Below are 15,412 nucleotides of genomic sequence, written 5' to 3'. Positions count from 1 at the left end.
TGGATGCTCCATCTGCAGCAGGGGGATAATCTCCCTACTAGTGTGATTCCACAGATAAACAGTGTCATCCAGAGCCACTGCCAGGAAGTTCTGGGAGCTCCAGTCTATGAGATTCAGATCTACACTTTGAAAGAGAAATGCAGGTCACACCATGCTTGGCTAGAGAGCCCTGCCCTTCACCTGTGCTGCTGCAGCAGGTGTGGGTGCACATGTGCACACACACACGTACAAGTGAGGGGCAGCCTTCTGAGTGTCACTATGCCCAGCTGCTGGGGCCAGGTACCCTGCTCCAAGGCACCTACACAGTGCCCTAGACCACTGTCCCTGTAAGGCCACACAGGGACACTCCAGAAGTGGTCTGTGCTAGCCTGGGTACGCAAAATAATACAGACAGCCCAGTTACACTGTCCTAGGAACAGCAATCCAGTGCAAAATGTTCTGGATGCCCAGCACTCGACCCTGTAGCCTACTTACAGTAGTCGTTGAACATCTCTGGTGCATCCAAGACCCGTTCTGGCTTTGAGGGAATATATCTGCTATTCTTCCTGCTGAATCCAGGTGCCATTTTCTGACTGTAGAGCACTTTCAGGTTATTCTGATAGTCTGTGTGCAGGGCAAAAAGGTTTGTTAACCTGAGTTAGTTTCCTCCCAGGTGAGTGCTGCTCACCCACCTAGGAATCCCTTGGAGTGAAAATGAAGTTGTAAGAGAAACACTCACAAGCCTGCAGTGCACTAAAATCACTGGCAGTATGAACTGCTGAACAGGGGCAAGCTACAATTTCGTCATTCATGGAAACAAATTTAACAAACACTTGGGTTTTTGAATCCTATTATATTTAGTTGCAGTTTAAGCTAGAAAGTGCAGAGAGTTTGGTGCTCTTACAGACTTCATGAAGGTTTGGAACCTGCAGTACAGGTGACTGTCACTGACGTCTTTTCATAAAAATCCTTTCTTTAGGATTTTTCTCCGTTCTGAGAAGCTGTGGCCTCAGCAACAAAATGTAAACAATGGTTATCTGCTGCTGTGGAATGCAACAGGTGGATGCGTGATTGGTCTCGGGTGAATGTTTGGATTTACTGACCACTCACAGCAGAGCTGGGTCTCACCCTCTGCTGAGACACAGCCCTTTGTTTATTCATTCTTTTTCTATTCTTAGCTTAGCTAGCTTCTGAGAACTTTCCTTCTATTTCTTTTAGTATAGTAACAATGTAATATATATCATAAAATAATAAATCAAGCCTTCTGAACATGAGGTCAAGATTCTCGTCTCTCTCTCCACCCTGAAGACCCTTGCAAGCCCTGTAACAGGTGACCAACTGGCAGTCATAGCACCTCTCCTAAATAAATTCACTATAACTGTTACGCCCACCCTCGACCTCAGGAACCTTAAGAAAGGAGACTCTAGCCTGTACAGCTCTCAGAAACCAGTTGATTTCTCCTGTGACCACACACAGAGCCTCTGTGTTGCTGTTCCCCTGACCTGATCTCTGCTGCTGATTCAGCTTACACAGACTCCTGTATCATACCTTCTGGAGCATTCTCTAATTTTCCACTGAGGTGAAGGATCTTTGCCTCTTCTACATCAAAACCATTCAGATGCACTGCCCAGGCTTTCTGTTGCTCCTACAGAGACAAATCACCCTCAGTGCAATGCATTTAAAACAATTCCCACAGTGCAATTTAAACAGACACCTAAGTCCCTTTCTCTTAGAATCTGAAGATGTTTGTGCTGCAAGGGTCAGTCACACAGAGGCAGGTCAAAGCAATTTTTCCTCAGACTTTCATATATTGTCCTGCTCACATTTTCACACAATGGCAAATTCAGTGTTATTGCCAGTGGGAAAAGCCACAGCCACAAAGTGACCAAATGCTTCATAAACAGATTTCAGAACATAGTGTAAAACATTCCAGAAGTGTTCCCGGTGGAGACATTGTCCTAGAATAGCTACCACCAGTAGTTTCACTTTGCATAGGCTTACAGCTTTGTGTTTTTGTTGCCTGCTACATTTTAACACCTCATTAGTCAAAAGCTAAATTTTGCTTCCAGAAGCAGCATAGGCTTAGAGTGCATGGCAGTCTCTACAGCTTCAATCGCATCCTAGGCTCCTGAATCCCAGAGCTGCAAGTAGTGATGGCTGGGACTTGTCAGTCCCATGTGCCCACTTGATAGAACCTATTGTTCACTGCTCTGTAAAGGGGCAGGAAGGAGTAGCGGTTGTTTAAGTAATTGTAACCTAGCAACATGCTCACCTTCTTGGTAGGGGAATCCTCCGCAGGGTCATTCTTTTTGCTTAGGAGGAAATTTGCCATCTCCATCTGCATAGTGCTGCGGTTGGGAATGTAGCAATCCCCCCCAGCCTTTTTGGGGGTGCTTTGAATTTTGGATCAAGATTTATGTGCATTCACATATGAAAATATTGTCTTACAGCTATTTAACAGCCTGTATTAGAGCTTTCACGGGAGTAAACCCAAAACTCTTCCACATCACACCCACCAGACAAGTAGAACTCTGAGGTCTCATGCCACCCAGTCACAACTAACTTATATTTTCCTCCCTGCCACCAAGTTGGTTAGGGACTGTGTGCACTTGGGTCTAGTGCAACAATTCCAGAGTCCAGAGATAAGGGGAAGATACAGAAATGATCACAGGATGTAAAGCTGTCAGCTGACAGTCCCGCCTACACTCATCCTAGCATACAGCTGTGCCAGCAAGGCTCAGATGGGTGAACAGCAGCTCGCCAGCCCCAGTGCTCAGAGCTCTGCCCCTCATGCTGGCAAGGAGGTGGGTGGCTGTCAGGAGCACAACCCACCTCCTCCTGCCTGAGCAGCAGCCAGTAGGACAGCGTGGCAGGGAGCCCAGAGCCCTGTGGCTACGGACAAGCAGCCTGGGCAAGGCTCCCGCACTCAACCTCTGCTGCTGGTGGCCGGCGCTCACCGGCTGTCGTGGACGGTGTCTTGCTGGAGCTGTGGGAGCGATTGGCCGGCTTCATGGGCGACACGCCGACGGGGCTGGGCCCGGGGCCGCTCTCCTTGGCCTTGCGCTGCCATCGCGCAGGCGGCGCGTTCGGGATCAGCGTGTCCAGCTTCAGCGGCCCGTGCAGGTCTGCCTCCAACAGGAACTGCGCCATGGTCCTGCAGGCAGGCGGGGTTAGCCGTGCCCACCGGCCGGGCTGAGCCTGCTCCGACAGCCCCGCCGGCCTCCCCACCACCGGACCGTGCAAGCGCTTCGGCCGCTCCTCCCCGCCAATGCACACTCCCACTCTCCCCAGCCTCTCCTCGGGACACTCCGTCAGCCGATACGCCCTCCCTCCGCTCCTCGTGGGTCCTTGATCAGCCGGCATCTCTTCCAGCCGCTCTTTGGGGCTTCCTCCGATAAGCGACATTCTCCCTTCCCCTGCCTTTCAAGGGCAATCTCGTCCCTGCTCTTTCTCTTCCCCACTGTGCTTTGCCTCTGCCCTGTGCCCCAGGGGCTGCTCTTATCCAGGCAGCCTCAGTAGGAGCCAGCACTGGCTGCAGCCCCAAGGGGCCCCCCCAGGACAAGGCCCAGCAATTAGGAGGCCAGTGAAAGCTCTGGGCAGCAGCAGAACCCTCAGCAGAGTTCTTTGGACAATCATGGACTGGCCACACCTACACTGCAGCCTCACTGGGAATGTTTCCTATGTACAGTAGACTTTCAAAAGAAGCTGTTTGAGGGAAAGGTGAACTAAACACTCACTGTCTTCTCTTCCAGTAAGTCCAAATTCGGACAGAGCATAAGATGAAGATCAGCTCCAAAACAAGCAGGCCTGCTGGGAACCCCAGCCAGAAGCCTGTTCCCTGACAGAAACCCCTTCCAAGGCCCTTCTGGGCATCAGGAACATGTGCTGTGGTTCCAGCTGCACCTGTGGGAGCAATGGGGAGCGTCAGCCCGTGCTGTGCTGCACTGCTGAGCTGGCAGCATGGTGGATGTGGGCAGGACCTTCTCCATTTCCCCCAGAGCTGGGGCCTGCAGGCAACTTGCCGCCCCTTGGCACAGGCTGTGCCACCCAACAAAGCCCAGCAGGCCGGGAGGAGAGCCCGGGGCCAGCAGCAAGCTGAGAGAAGGCCCTGCTCTAGAACTGAGGGAGTTCCACCAGAAGCAAACAAAGATTGTAAGTTGAAGAGATGCCCACTTTGCTCAAAGTTAGTCTGAGAAAACTAAGACGTGACCTTGTCAAAAATCCCAGGAAATATCTGGGAAAAGGTTTTATGTATGTTGGTTGTGACTAGGTACAAAGCTCCTGCAGGAAAAGAGCCTCTGCAGCAGGCTGGCTGGCTGAAGGGGTCTTACTTCTTTCTAGAATAAAGATTACCACTCAAATGCAATTTTATTTTTTATTGTATAAGGGGAAAATATTTTCCAGAACTCTACAACCACTTTCAAAAATACAGATGTGTTGAGGAAAAAGGAATGAAACATATGGGAATTTCTCTCTACAAGAGATATTTCTAAATATTTCTAAAAATGAAAAGTGAAGACAAAATAAGGTCATTTTTTTGGATTCTAAAGCTACTTAGAAAAATCTTTAACTACTATAGGAATTGGGAAGAAATATTTGGAGGTGTCTCTCTACAGAAAACGATTTTGAAATATTTCTACAAATTTCTAATATTTAAAAGTGAAAAATTAAGAAAATGGGGTTGCTTTTTCTCAGGAGCCCCATGCTGCTGCCTGACCCTTGGGCTCCCCCAGCCCTGGGGATCCCGCCACTGCTCACAGCAGCCCCTGCCTGGCTCCTGCCTGCCCACACCGTGGGCATCCACGGCTGCTCCTGGCCATGGAGCTCAGGCAGTGCTGCTGCCGGCCAGGCTTTGCTGCTGGTGCCACCCAAACACTGGGATGACGGCACATTCCCTTTAGTACAACAAAAGAAAGGGCCATCACCTGGCCTGGCAGAGAGCAGGGTTAACTTCAGTGTTGTTTAGATGGCAAGGCCAGGGGGCTCAGGGGCAGAGGAAGGGACATGTTGGGCTCAGGAGAGGCTGGATGGTGCTGGGCTGCTCCTGGGGTCTATAGAACTAGTCGGGAAGGAACACAGGAGGATCAAAAAAGAAATGAAAGTAGCTTGGGGATATACATTGGAAGAGGAGTTGGCAGTGGGATCTCCAGGAGAATAGGAGATTTCCTTGTCGATGGCTGTTCTGGAGTCTTCTTCTCAGAACTCTTGACAGGCCTAGCCAGGCCCTTCTAACTGCTGGAGGAGCTGCTCCTTCTGTTTGGGTGTGAGGTGCAGCCACCATCTTACAACCCTTGTGCAGTGGTGGAACTGTGGAAAGAGGAGGTGGCTGAGGCCCCAACTGCTGGTGGCACACAGGGAACCTCCTGCACAGACAGGCCCAGAGCTGGCAAGGCTCCACAGCATGCCTGGAGCTGCTGGCTCAGCTTGGCCCAGCTGCACAGCTGTCCCTCAAGGCCCCAGCGAGCAGGGCACGGCTCTGGGCAGGCTCCCTGGCCAGGAGCGGGCCCCAGAGTGCCTCTGCCTTTCAAGGGCTATCTCGTCCCTGCTCTTTCTCCTCCCCACCGTGCTTTGCCTCTGCCCTGTGCCCCTGGGGCTGCTCTTGGCCAGGAAGCCTCAGGGGGAGCTAGCACTGGCTGCAGCCCCAGCGGGCCCCCAGGACAAGGCCCAGCAATTAGGAGGCCAATGAAAGCTTTGGGCAGCAGCAGAACCCTCAGCAGAGTTCCTTGGACAATCATGGACTGCCACACCTACAGTGCAGCCTCACTGGCAATGTTTTCTGTCTGAAGTACAATTTCAAAAGAAGCTGTTTGAGGGAAAGGTGAACTAAACACTCACCCTTTTCTCTTCCAGCAAGTCCATATTTGGACACAGCATAAGATGAAGATCAGCTCCAAAACAAGCCGGCCTGCCAGTAACCCTAGCCAGAAGCCTGTTCCCTGACAGAAACCCCTTCCAAAGCCCTTCTGGGCATCAGGAACATGTGCTGTGGTTCCAGCTGCACCTGTGGGAGCAATGGGGAATGTCAGCCCATGCTGTGCTGCACTGCTGAGCTGGCAGCACGGTGGATGTGGGCAGGATGTTCTCCATTTCCCCCAGAGCTGGGGCCTGCAGGCACCTTGCTGCCCTTGGCTCAGGCTGTGCTACACAACAAAGCCCAGCAGGCCGGGAGGAGAGCCTGGGGGCTGCACAGCTTCGTGGGCACAAGTCCCCTTTCCCCGGGGCTGTGAACAAGCTTCAAAGGCGCCTCCAGCTTTGGCTGCTGCTGGGCCATGCAAGGGCAGGCCCTAGTGGAAGAGCTGCAGCCACCCAGCCCTGCCAAGGGCTGAGCCCTGCTGAGCCTGGCACAGCAATTACCTTCTGAGTCTGTGCCCGTGCCTGTATTTGCCTTGGCCTTCCTTCCTGCAGCAGGGGCTGCCAATGGGCCTCTGCTTCTTTGGGGAAACACCTCCTTCTGTCCTGCCTTTTGGCCTATCACTTGAGAAACAAAAAGTACACCTTAAAAGACGGAATGTTCTCCATTGCTTCGATGGCATGTTCAGGACGTCATGCTTATGCACAATCTGGTAAAATCAACAAATCATCTAGGCTTTTTCCGCTGGGCCAGGGCCCAACCTCCTCCAAACAGCTGCCAGTGCTGAGCAGAAGTTGTGAGGTGATCGTGCAGGGCGAGGGCACACACGGCCATGGCTCTCTCCTGGCACCTGCAGCGATGCCCCCCTGGCTGAGCTCGGGGCTCTGAGCTGGCAACTCTCTCAGGAGAAAAGGCCTTGACCTACCCTCACCATCTCCCAGAGGCTCAATCCTGAATGTGGGCTGGGAAGCCAGATCACCTTTAGCAACAGGCTCAGCTGCAAAGAAAGGCAGGACACAACAGCTTCAATGGCACTGCTGAAGATTCTCCATCAGGCCCAAGTGGCAGTGAGGGCACCTGGGTGATGGGTGCCCTCCAAGGCACTCCCTTGTCTCTGCCTTCCACTCAGGAGCAGGGCCAGTGGGACCTCGTGCCTGCAGTGGCCCCACACTGGGATGGAAGCAGCCCCTTGCGGGGCAGTCGGGGCAGAAAGGACTCCCTGGAGCTGCCAGCAGCTCCCAACCCGGCCCCAGGCAGGGCCAGGGCTTGGCAGTGGCTACAGAAGCAGCTCGGGCTCCCTGGGGGTGGCAAAGGAGCTGAGAAAGGCTCAGCCCTGGGGCACAGCCCTGGGCCCAGCCCCTTCCCTCTCTGCTCTTCTCTGTGGCTGCACAGAGCACACAGAAGGACACAGTGGCATTGCACACAGGAGGAGGATGGACAGCTAAATGCCCCTTCCTCCCACTGACAGTGATCCTGTGGGATCACTCAGGGCTCCAGAAGGGAGCAAGGTAAGGTTTCCAGAACTGATCAACATTCAGAGGAACTTAAGGGAACTGGCTCATGAGTAAACTCTTGCCACACTGACACGGATTATTCTGTCAGGAAAGGTACATTCAGAATATGCCTCCAACATCTGGCAAGGTCTTCAAAGTACCTTTCACCATCATTTCCAACTAATCAAAGTCATGATCCCAGTTGAGAAGGGAGCACAGATGTTACAGAACCATTTCCATGGTGTGCTGGGATCCCCTTCTCCCTTGGGGAATTGGGCACTGCAAAGGGGTGGGGTAAGGCCGTGGGAGCCTGTGCTGTGGCTCCTGATCATTCTCCACGCTCTTTGCAGGTCCTGTGCAACATGCCTGGAGGGGCAGCTGGAGCAGCCCAGGGCCCTGGGGCTCTCTCCCTCCCACACAGGAAACCCTCACTAAATGCTTGGGGATATCTGCAGTGCCACAGCTGTCGCTCCCAACCTCCGTCCCTCCCTCCTGCTTGCCCACCTGCCCATGGAAGAGCTCCCACAGCCCACGGGCACATAGCCAGGCCCTCTCAGGACACACTGCAGCCTTGCTCTCCCCCTCTGCCCTTTCCCCACCATGGGCACCCCGTGCAACCGCTCCCAGGTTTCGGGACGTGTCTCCCACGGAGCGAGCCCAGCAGGACAGCTCAGTACCCGAGTGCCCTGAGCCTGCTCGGGACAATTCCTCTGGGCTGTGCTGATCTTGTCTGGGCTGTGCCCGCAGTGCCAAGCAGCAGAGAGGGCAGCTCAAGCCTCAGCAGGGCTCAGGCCCAGAGGCACAGCAATTACCTCCTGTGGCTGTGCCTGGCATCGCCTCCCTTCCTGCAGGAAATGCCACCTTCCATACAGCCTCTCTGTCCATCCCTTGAGAAAGGAGGAGGCACAGCTGGATAAGATGGAATCATTGCACATCCAGGAGGTGGCCTCTTAAGGAGGCAATACTTGTCCAAAACATGGGTAAGGATCAGGAAAATCCTGATCCCCCAGGCCTTTGGGACTGGCTATGACCCTCTCTTCTCGACGCAGCCACACCTCAGGATGTGACTAGGGACCGGGTAAATGCAGGGGATCCTTGGTGAGTTTGGGCTGCCTGTCAGCTGATGCCCAATGCCTTCCTGCAGAGGCTGGGGAGAAGCTGAAGCCAGGCCAGGCTGGGAAACAGCCCTGCAGGGCATGGAAGCAGCAGCAGGGTTCCTGCTGCCATGGATCCCTTCCCGCTGTTCCAGGCTCTGCGTGTCTAGACGTGCAGCCAGAGCCCTCGGCTGCTGAGCCCCAGGACAAGGCTGAGGGAAATGCTCTCACCATTCCCTTTGAGCAGTTCTGTCACTATTCGTTTCAAGATGTTGTTCGGCTCATGGAGTTTCATGTGTCCTGGGGCTTTGTTCTTCCCTCTCAGAGGACCTTAACAGAAAGTAGTTCCATTTCCTAGGAATGGATGCCACAGAAGCAGGGCTCAGCCTGTGGGGTCAGCAGGGACAACACTACTCACCCCAGTGATGGGAGCCAGACTTCTCTGTAGAAATCAGCAAAGGGGCAGGAAAAGTCCTCCCTGCAGACACATCTGTAACGCAACAGTCACAGTAGCTTGTATAACCTGGTTGCTGTGAAGTTGTCAACAATTATTACTGTGTAGGACAGTGAGAACATACCTGAAGGAGGCTCCAAAGGCTTCAACACTTTTCTCAACCAATCTAATGGGGAAGCCTTTCGAGCAACCTCATCTAGAACAGAGCACAGATGAGAACATTTTTCAGGGTGTGTTGGGATCCCCTTCTGCCTTTGGGAATTGGGCACTGCAAGGGGGTTGGGTACGGCCATGGGACCCAGATGTAAATGAGTAAGGTCAAACTGCACAGGGGCCTCAGGAGCTCTGGGCAGGCTCCTGGTCACTCTGCACCCTCTTTCCATGAGCTGTGCAACACCCATGGTGGGGCGGCTTAAGCAACCCAGAGCCCTGGGAGCTCTCACTTCCACAGCTGCAACTCTTGCTAAATCCCTGGGGAAAACTGCGGCAGGCAGTGCCACAGCTATCCCCCTGTCCCCATCCTGCCCTTTCTCCCTCCCTTTCTACCTACTTCTGTCTCTCCAACCGTCTTTCCCCAGGGACAAATCCCCCAGCTCACTGGCACATTGCCAGGCCCTCTCAGGACGCACTGCAGCCTTGCTCTCCCCCTCTGCCCTTTCCCCACCATGGGCACCCCGTGCAGCCGCTCCCAGGTTTCGGGACGTGTCTCCCACGGAGGGAGCCCAGCAGGACAGCTCAGTACCCGAGTGCCCTGAGCCTGCTCGGGACAATTCCTCTGGGCTGTGCTGATCTTGTCTGGGCTGTGCCCGCAGTGCCAAGCAGCAGAGAGGGCAGCTCAAGCCTCAGCAGGGCTCAGGCCCAGAGGCACAGCAATTACCTCCTGTGGCTGTGCCTGGCATCGCCTCCCTTCCTGCAGAAGAGGCTGTCCATGAGCCACTGCTTCCTCCAGGAAAAGCTTCCTTCTGCACAGCCTCTCCATCTGCTTCTGGAGAAAAGAAAAGAGAGAGCTGGATCAGATTGGGCTGTTCCCCATTGGAGAGGTGGCATCTTCAGGAGGCAATGCCTCTCAAAGACATGGTTAAGATTCAAGAAATCCCTTTCAACATTTTGGGTAGGCCAGGGCTCTCCCTTCTCCATATAGGTGCCCCTTCTGATTTGCCTGGAGATGGGAAATTGCAGGGCATCTCATGCCTGTGGTGCAGTTTGGGCTGCCTGTCAGCTGATGCCCAATGCCTTCCTGCAGAGGCTGGAAAGAAGCTGCAGCCAGGCCAGGCTGGAAGTAGGGCATGGAAGCAGCAGCGGGGCAGTGAGGCTGCCATGGATCCCTTCCTGCTGTGCCGGGCTCGGCATGTCCAGATGTCCAGCCAGAACCCTCGGCTACTCAGCCCCAGGTGAAGGCTGAGGGAATGCACCCACCTTGTCCTGCCTGCTGCATTTCCTTCAGCATTTCCCTCATGTGTTCAGATGGCTCATGGGGTTTCTTCTGTCCTGTAGCTTTGTTCTTTCCCCTTGGAGGACCTTAGAGCAACACGGTTCCATTTCCCATGATTGGATGCTACAAAAGCAGGGCTCAGCCTGTGGGGTCAGCAGGGACACACTACTTACCCCTGCGACGGGAGCCTGGCTTCTGTATAGGAATCATCACAGGGACAGGAAAAGTTCTCCCTGCAGACACATCTGTAACACATCAGCCACAGAAGCTTCTGCCATCTCTGCTCAGCTGCACGGGCACCACTGAGACGCAGGAGCACTGAGGGGATCGCGCAGGGCAAGGGCACACACGTGCATGGCTCTGTCCTGGCACCTGCAGCGATGCCCCCCTGGCCAAGCTTTGGGCTCTGAGCTGGCAGCTCTCCCAGGGGAAAGGCATTGACTTACCCTCACCAGCTCCCAGAGGCTCAGGCGTGGATGCGGATTGGGAAGCCAGATCACCTTCACCAACAGGTTCAGCTGCAAAGAAAGGCAGGACAGAACATCACCTGTGGCACTGTAGGAGATCCTCAGGCTACAGGCAAGGCTCAGCACTGGGGCACAGCCCTGGGCCTGGCCCCTGCCCATTCTACTCTTCTCTGTGACTGCACACAACACACGGAAGGACACAATGGCATTGGACACGAGAGGAGGATGGACAGCTAAATGCTCCTTCCTCCCACTGACAGCTATCCTGTGGGATCCCTCAGTGCTCCTGAATGGAGTGGGGCAAGGTTTACAGAATTCTTCAGCCCTGACTTAACATTAACAAAAATGGCCGAGGGGTGAGTTCTTGCAACATGGACACTGATTATTTTGCCAGTAAAAGGGAAATTGAGAACTTGCCTCTGGCATTCACCAAGACATTCAAAGTGTCATTCACCTGGACTTCCAAATCTTCCAAGGCGTGATCCAAATCTAGAATGGAGCAAAGACCTGAACCATTTCCTTTGTGTGCTGGGATTCCCTTCTGCCTTTGGGAATTGGGCACTGCAAGGGGGTTGGGTACGGCCGTGGGGGACAGGTGTGAATGGGCAATGTCAAACTGCACAGGGGCCTCGGGAGCTCTGGGCAGGCTCCTGGTCACTCTGCACCCTCTTTCCATGCCCTGTGTAACATCCATGGTGGGGCGGCTGAAGCAACCCAGGGCCCTGGGAGCTCTCACTTCCACAGCTGCAAATCTTGCTAGATCCCTGGGGAAAACTGCAGCAGGTAGTGCCACAGCTATCCCCCTGTCTCCCTCCTGCCCTTTCTCCCTCCCTTTCTACCTACTTCTATCCCTCCAACCGTCTTTCCCCTGGGACAAATCCCCCAGCACATGGGCACATGGCCAAGCCCTCTCAGGACACACTGGAGCAGGGTATGCCTCTCAAAGACATGGTTAAGATTCAAGAAATCCCTTTCAACTTTTTGGGTAGGCCAGGGCTCTCCCTTCTCCATATAGGTGCCCCTTCTGATTTGCCTGGAGATGGGAAATTGCAGGGCATCTCATGCCTTTGGTGCAGTTTGGTCTGCCTGTCAGCTGATGCCCAATGCCTTCCTGCAGAGGCTGGAGAGAAGCTGCAGCCAGGCCAGGCTGGAAGTAGGACATGGAAGCAGCAGCGGGGCAGTGAGGCTGCCATGGATCCCTTCCTGCTATGCCGGGCTCGGCATGTCCAGATGTCCAGCCAGAACCCTCGGCTACTCAGCCCCAGGTGAAGGCTGAGGGAATGCACCCACCTTGTCCTGCCTGCTGCATTTCCTTCAGCATTTCCCTCATGTGTTCAGATGGCTCATGGGGTTTCTTCTGTCCTGTAGCTTTGTTCTTTCCCCTTGGAGGACCTTAGAGCAACACGGTTCCATTTCCCATGATTGGATGCTACAAAAGCAGGGCTCAGCCTGTGGGGTCAGCAGGGACACACTACTTACCCCTGCGACGGGAGCCTGGCTTCTGTATAGGAATCATCGCAGGGACAGGAAAAGTTCTCCCTGCAGACACATCTGTAACACATCAGCCACAGAAGCTTCTGCCATCTCTGCTCAGCTGCACGGGCACCACTGAGCCGCAGGAGCGGTGATGGGATCGCGCAGGGCGAGGGCACACACGTGCATGGCTCTGTCCTGGCACCTGCAGCGATGCCCCCCTGGCCAAGCTTTGGGCTCTGAGCTGGCAGCTCTCTCAGGGGAAAGACATTGACCTACCCTCACCAGCTCCCAGAGGCTCAGGTGTGGATGCGGTTTGGGAAGCCAGATCACCTTCACCAACAGGTTCAGCTGCAAAGAAAGGCAGGACAGATCATCACCCGTGGCACTGTAGGAGATCCTCAGGCTACAGGCAAGGCTCAGCCCTGCGGTACAGCCCTGGGCCTGGCCCCTGCCCATTCTACTCTTCTCTGTGACTGCACACAGCACACGGAAGGACACAATGGCATTGGACACGAGAGGAGGATGGACAGCTAAATGCTCCTTCCTCCCACTGACAGCTATCCTGTGGGATCCCTCAGTGCTCCTGAATGGAGTGGGGCAAGGTTTACAGAATTCTTCAGCCCTGACTTAACATTAACAAAAATGGCCGATGGGTGAGCTCTTGCAACATGGACACTGATTATTTTGCCAGTAAAAGGGAAATTGAGAACTTGCCTCTGGCATTCGCCAAGACATTCAAAGTGTCATTCACCTGGACTTCCAAATCTTCCAAGGCGTGATCCAAATCTAGAATGGAGCAAAGACCTGAACCATTTCCTTTGTGTGCTGGGATCCCCTTCTGCCTTTGGGAATTGGGCACTGCAAGGGGGTTGGGTATGGCCGTGGGGGCCAGGTGTGAATGGGCAAGGTCAAACTGCACAAGAGCCTTGGGAGTTCTGGGCAGGCTCCTGGTCACTCTGCACCCTCTTTGCAGGCCTGTGACACATCCCTGGCAAGGAAACTGGGGCTGCCCAGGGCCATGGGGGCTCTCTCCCTCCCCCAGAGGATACCCTCCCTAAAGGCCTCGGGAAAACCATCCCCAGCGCTTCCCAGGGAGCAGGGAGTGCTGTCCCGGGAAAGGGGAGCCAGGCTGCTGGCTCACGTGCTCGCCACGCTGGCAGCGGAGCAGCCTGGGCAGCCCTGGCAGGCAGGGCCACGGCCAGGAGGAGCAGAAGGAAGAGGCGCAGAGCAAGGGCCATGGTGCCTTGTCCTCTGCCAGTCCTGCAGCTCTTGCTGCCACCACTGTCCTGACAGTGCTGTCCCAATGTCAGCACCACTGCTGCCACTGCCGCTGCTGCCGCAACAGTTGTGCTCAAGGACTGAGTGCTCGCTCCTTGTGCTGCTCTGCAACCACTGTGTCTGGCACCTCTGTGACCTCAGAGCCAACTGTGACCTCAGCCTGCTGTGAGCCCTGAGCCTGCTGTGACCTCATGGCCTCAGCTGTACCCCCAGAGTGTGCCCGCATCTGTACAAATGGACTGCCTTGATTGTTTGTGTGTATGCCAGGTCCATTGCTCAGCAAAACCTTAATTGTCACCTGCTGACATTGTGGGTCAGACTGTGTCCATGGAGATGCTATTGATGGCTTCCCTCTTTTCCTGGGCTTGCCACTGGAGGAGGTCCAGGCCCAGATGATGCCAGGGAAGGAAATGTGCCCTCAGCCCAGGGATGCTCAGCATGGGCTCCCCCAGCCCTGGGGACCCCGCCGCTGGTCACAGCAGCCCCTGCCTGGCTCCTGCCTGCCCACACCGTGGGCATCCATGGCTGCTCCTGGGCACGGAGCTGAGCCAGTGCGGCTGCCAGGTGGGCTTTGCTGCTGCTGCCACCCGGACACTGGGGTGACAGCTCCATCTCTTTATTGCAACAGCAATGCTGGGCCAAGCTCTGCCCACCTTCAGTAGGGGCCAGAGATCAGGGCCAGTGCCTTCAGGAGGAGAGGACCTTGTTTGGGTGGTGGCAGCACCTGCACAGCAACAAGTTGGTAAAGCAACTGTGACAGGGGCATTGGGCATGGGCATGGTGATGGGGAATATCTGGTACAGGTGTCCCAGACTGAGGCGTTTGGCTGCTCCTGTGAAGCTGCAGACGGACGCCTGTTGAGACAGGAGGTTGCTGAGCTCCCAGTTGCAGCTGGCACAGAGAGACCCTCGTGCACAGCAGGAGATTCCCACTGTGCTCAAAGTTTGCCTCTGAAGACTGAGAGTTGAGCTTCTCAGAAATCCCAGAAAATATCAGGGAAAAGGTTTTAGGTTGGTTGTTGTCGGCCGGTAAGAATGTCCAGTGGGAAAAGAGCCTCTCCAGTATGCTGGGTGCCTTGTGATGACTTAGTTCTTCTTAGAGTAAAGATTACCAATTAAATGCAGTTTTATTTCTTATTCTGCAAGTATTAAAGTGTGCTACATTTTTCAGAATTCTAGAACTACTTTGAAAAATCCTGAACTCCTGTGGGAAAAGGGAAGAAATATATGGGGATTTTTTTCCTACAAAAATTGTTTCTGAATATTTTGAACAATTTCTGCTATGTAAAAATGTAAAATGAAGACAAAATGGGGTCGCTTTTTCTCAGGAGCCCCGTGCCCAGCAGGTGTCTGCCCAGCCCTGGCTGTGCCCAGACAAGCAGCTCCGCAAGCCCTGGTGGTAGCACACAGACACCCGAGCTGAAGGCCAAAGATGTTGGTGGACTCAGGCCCTTCCCTGGCAGGAGAGCTGCACCTCCATGCCTGGCTGGACACCAGGGCCAGCACCTTTGGGGACAGAGTGTCCTCTTCTGGGTGGTGGAGGGAACAGCATGTCCCCAGCAACAAGCTGGTAATGCAGCTGTGGGGAAGGGACAAAGGACACTGGCACGGAGATGCAAGATGACAAGCCCAGTTGATTCTAGAAGTGTAAAAGAGTTCAAAGTTATTCTGAATTCTAAAACTACTTATAAAAATCCTTAACTACTATGGAAAAAGGGGGACAAATTTTTTGTGATTTCTTTATTAGGAAAAAAAAAAAAAACCCTAACTATTTCTAAAAGTTTCTAATTATTAAAATGAAGAAATAAGCACATATATGGTGTCCCAGGAGCCCCATGCTCGGCCACTGCCTGCCCACCCATGGCTGTGCCCAGACAAGCAGCTCAACC

The sequence above is a fragment of the Melospiza melodia genome, unplaced genomic scaffold (genome assembly GCF_035770615.1).
Source record: "Melospiza melodia melodia isolate bMelMel2 unplaced genomic scaffold, bMelMel2.pri scaffold_51, whole genome shotgun sequence".
NCBI lineage: Eukaryota > Metazoa > Chordata > Aves > Passeriformes > Passerellidae > Melospiza > Melospiza melodia.
This window is presented reverse-complemented; position numbering follows the sequence as displayed.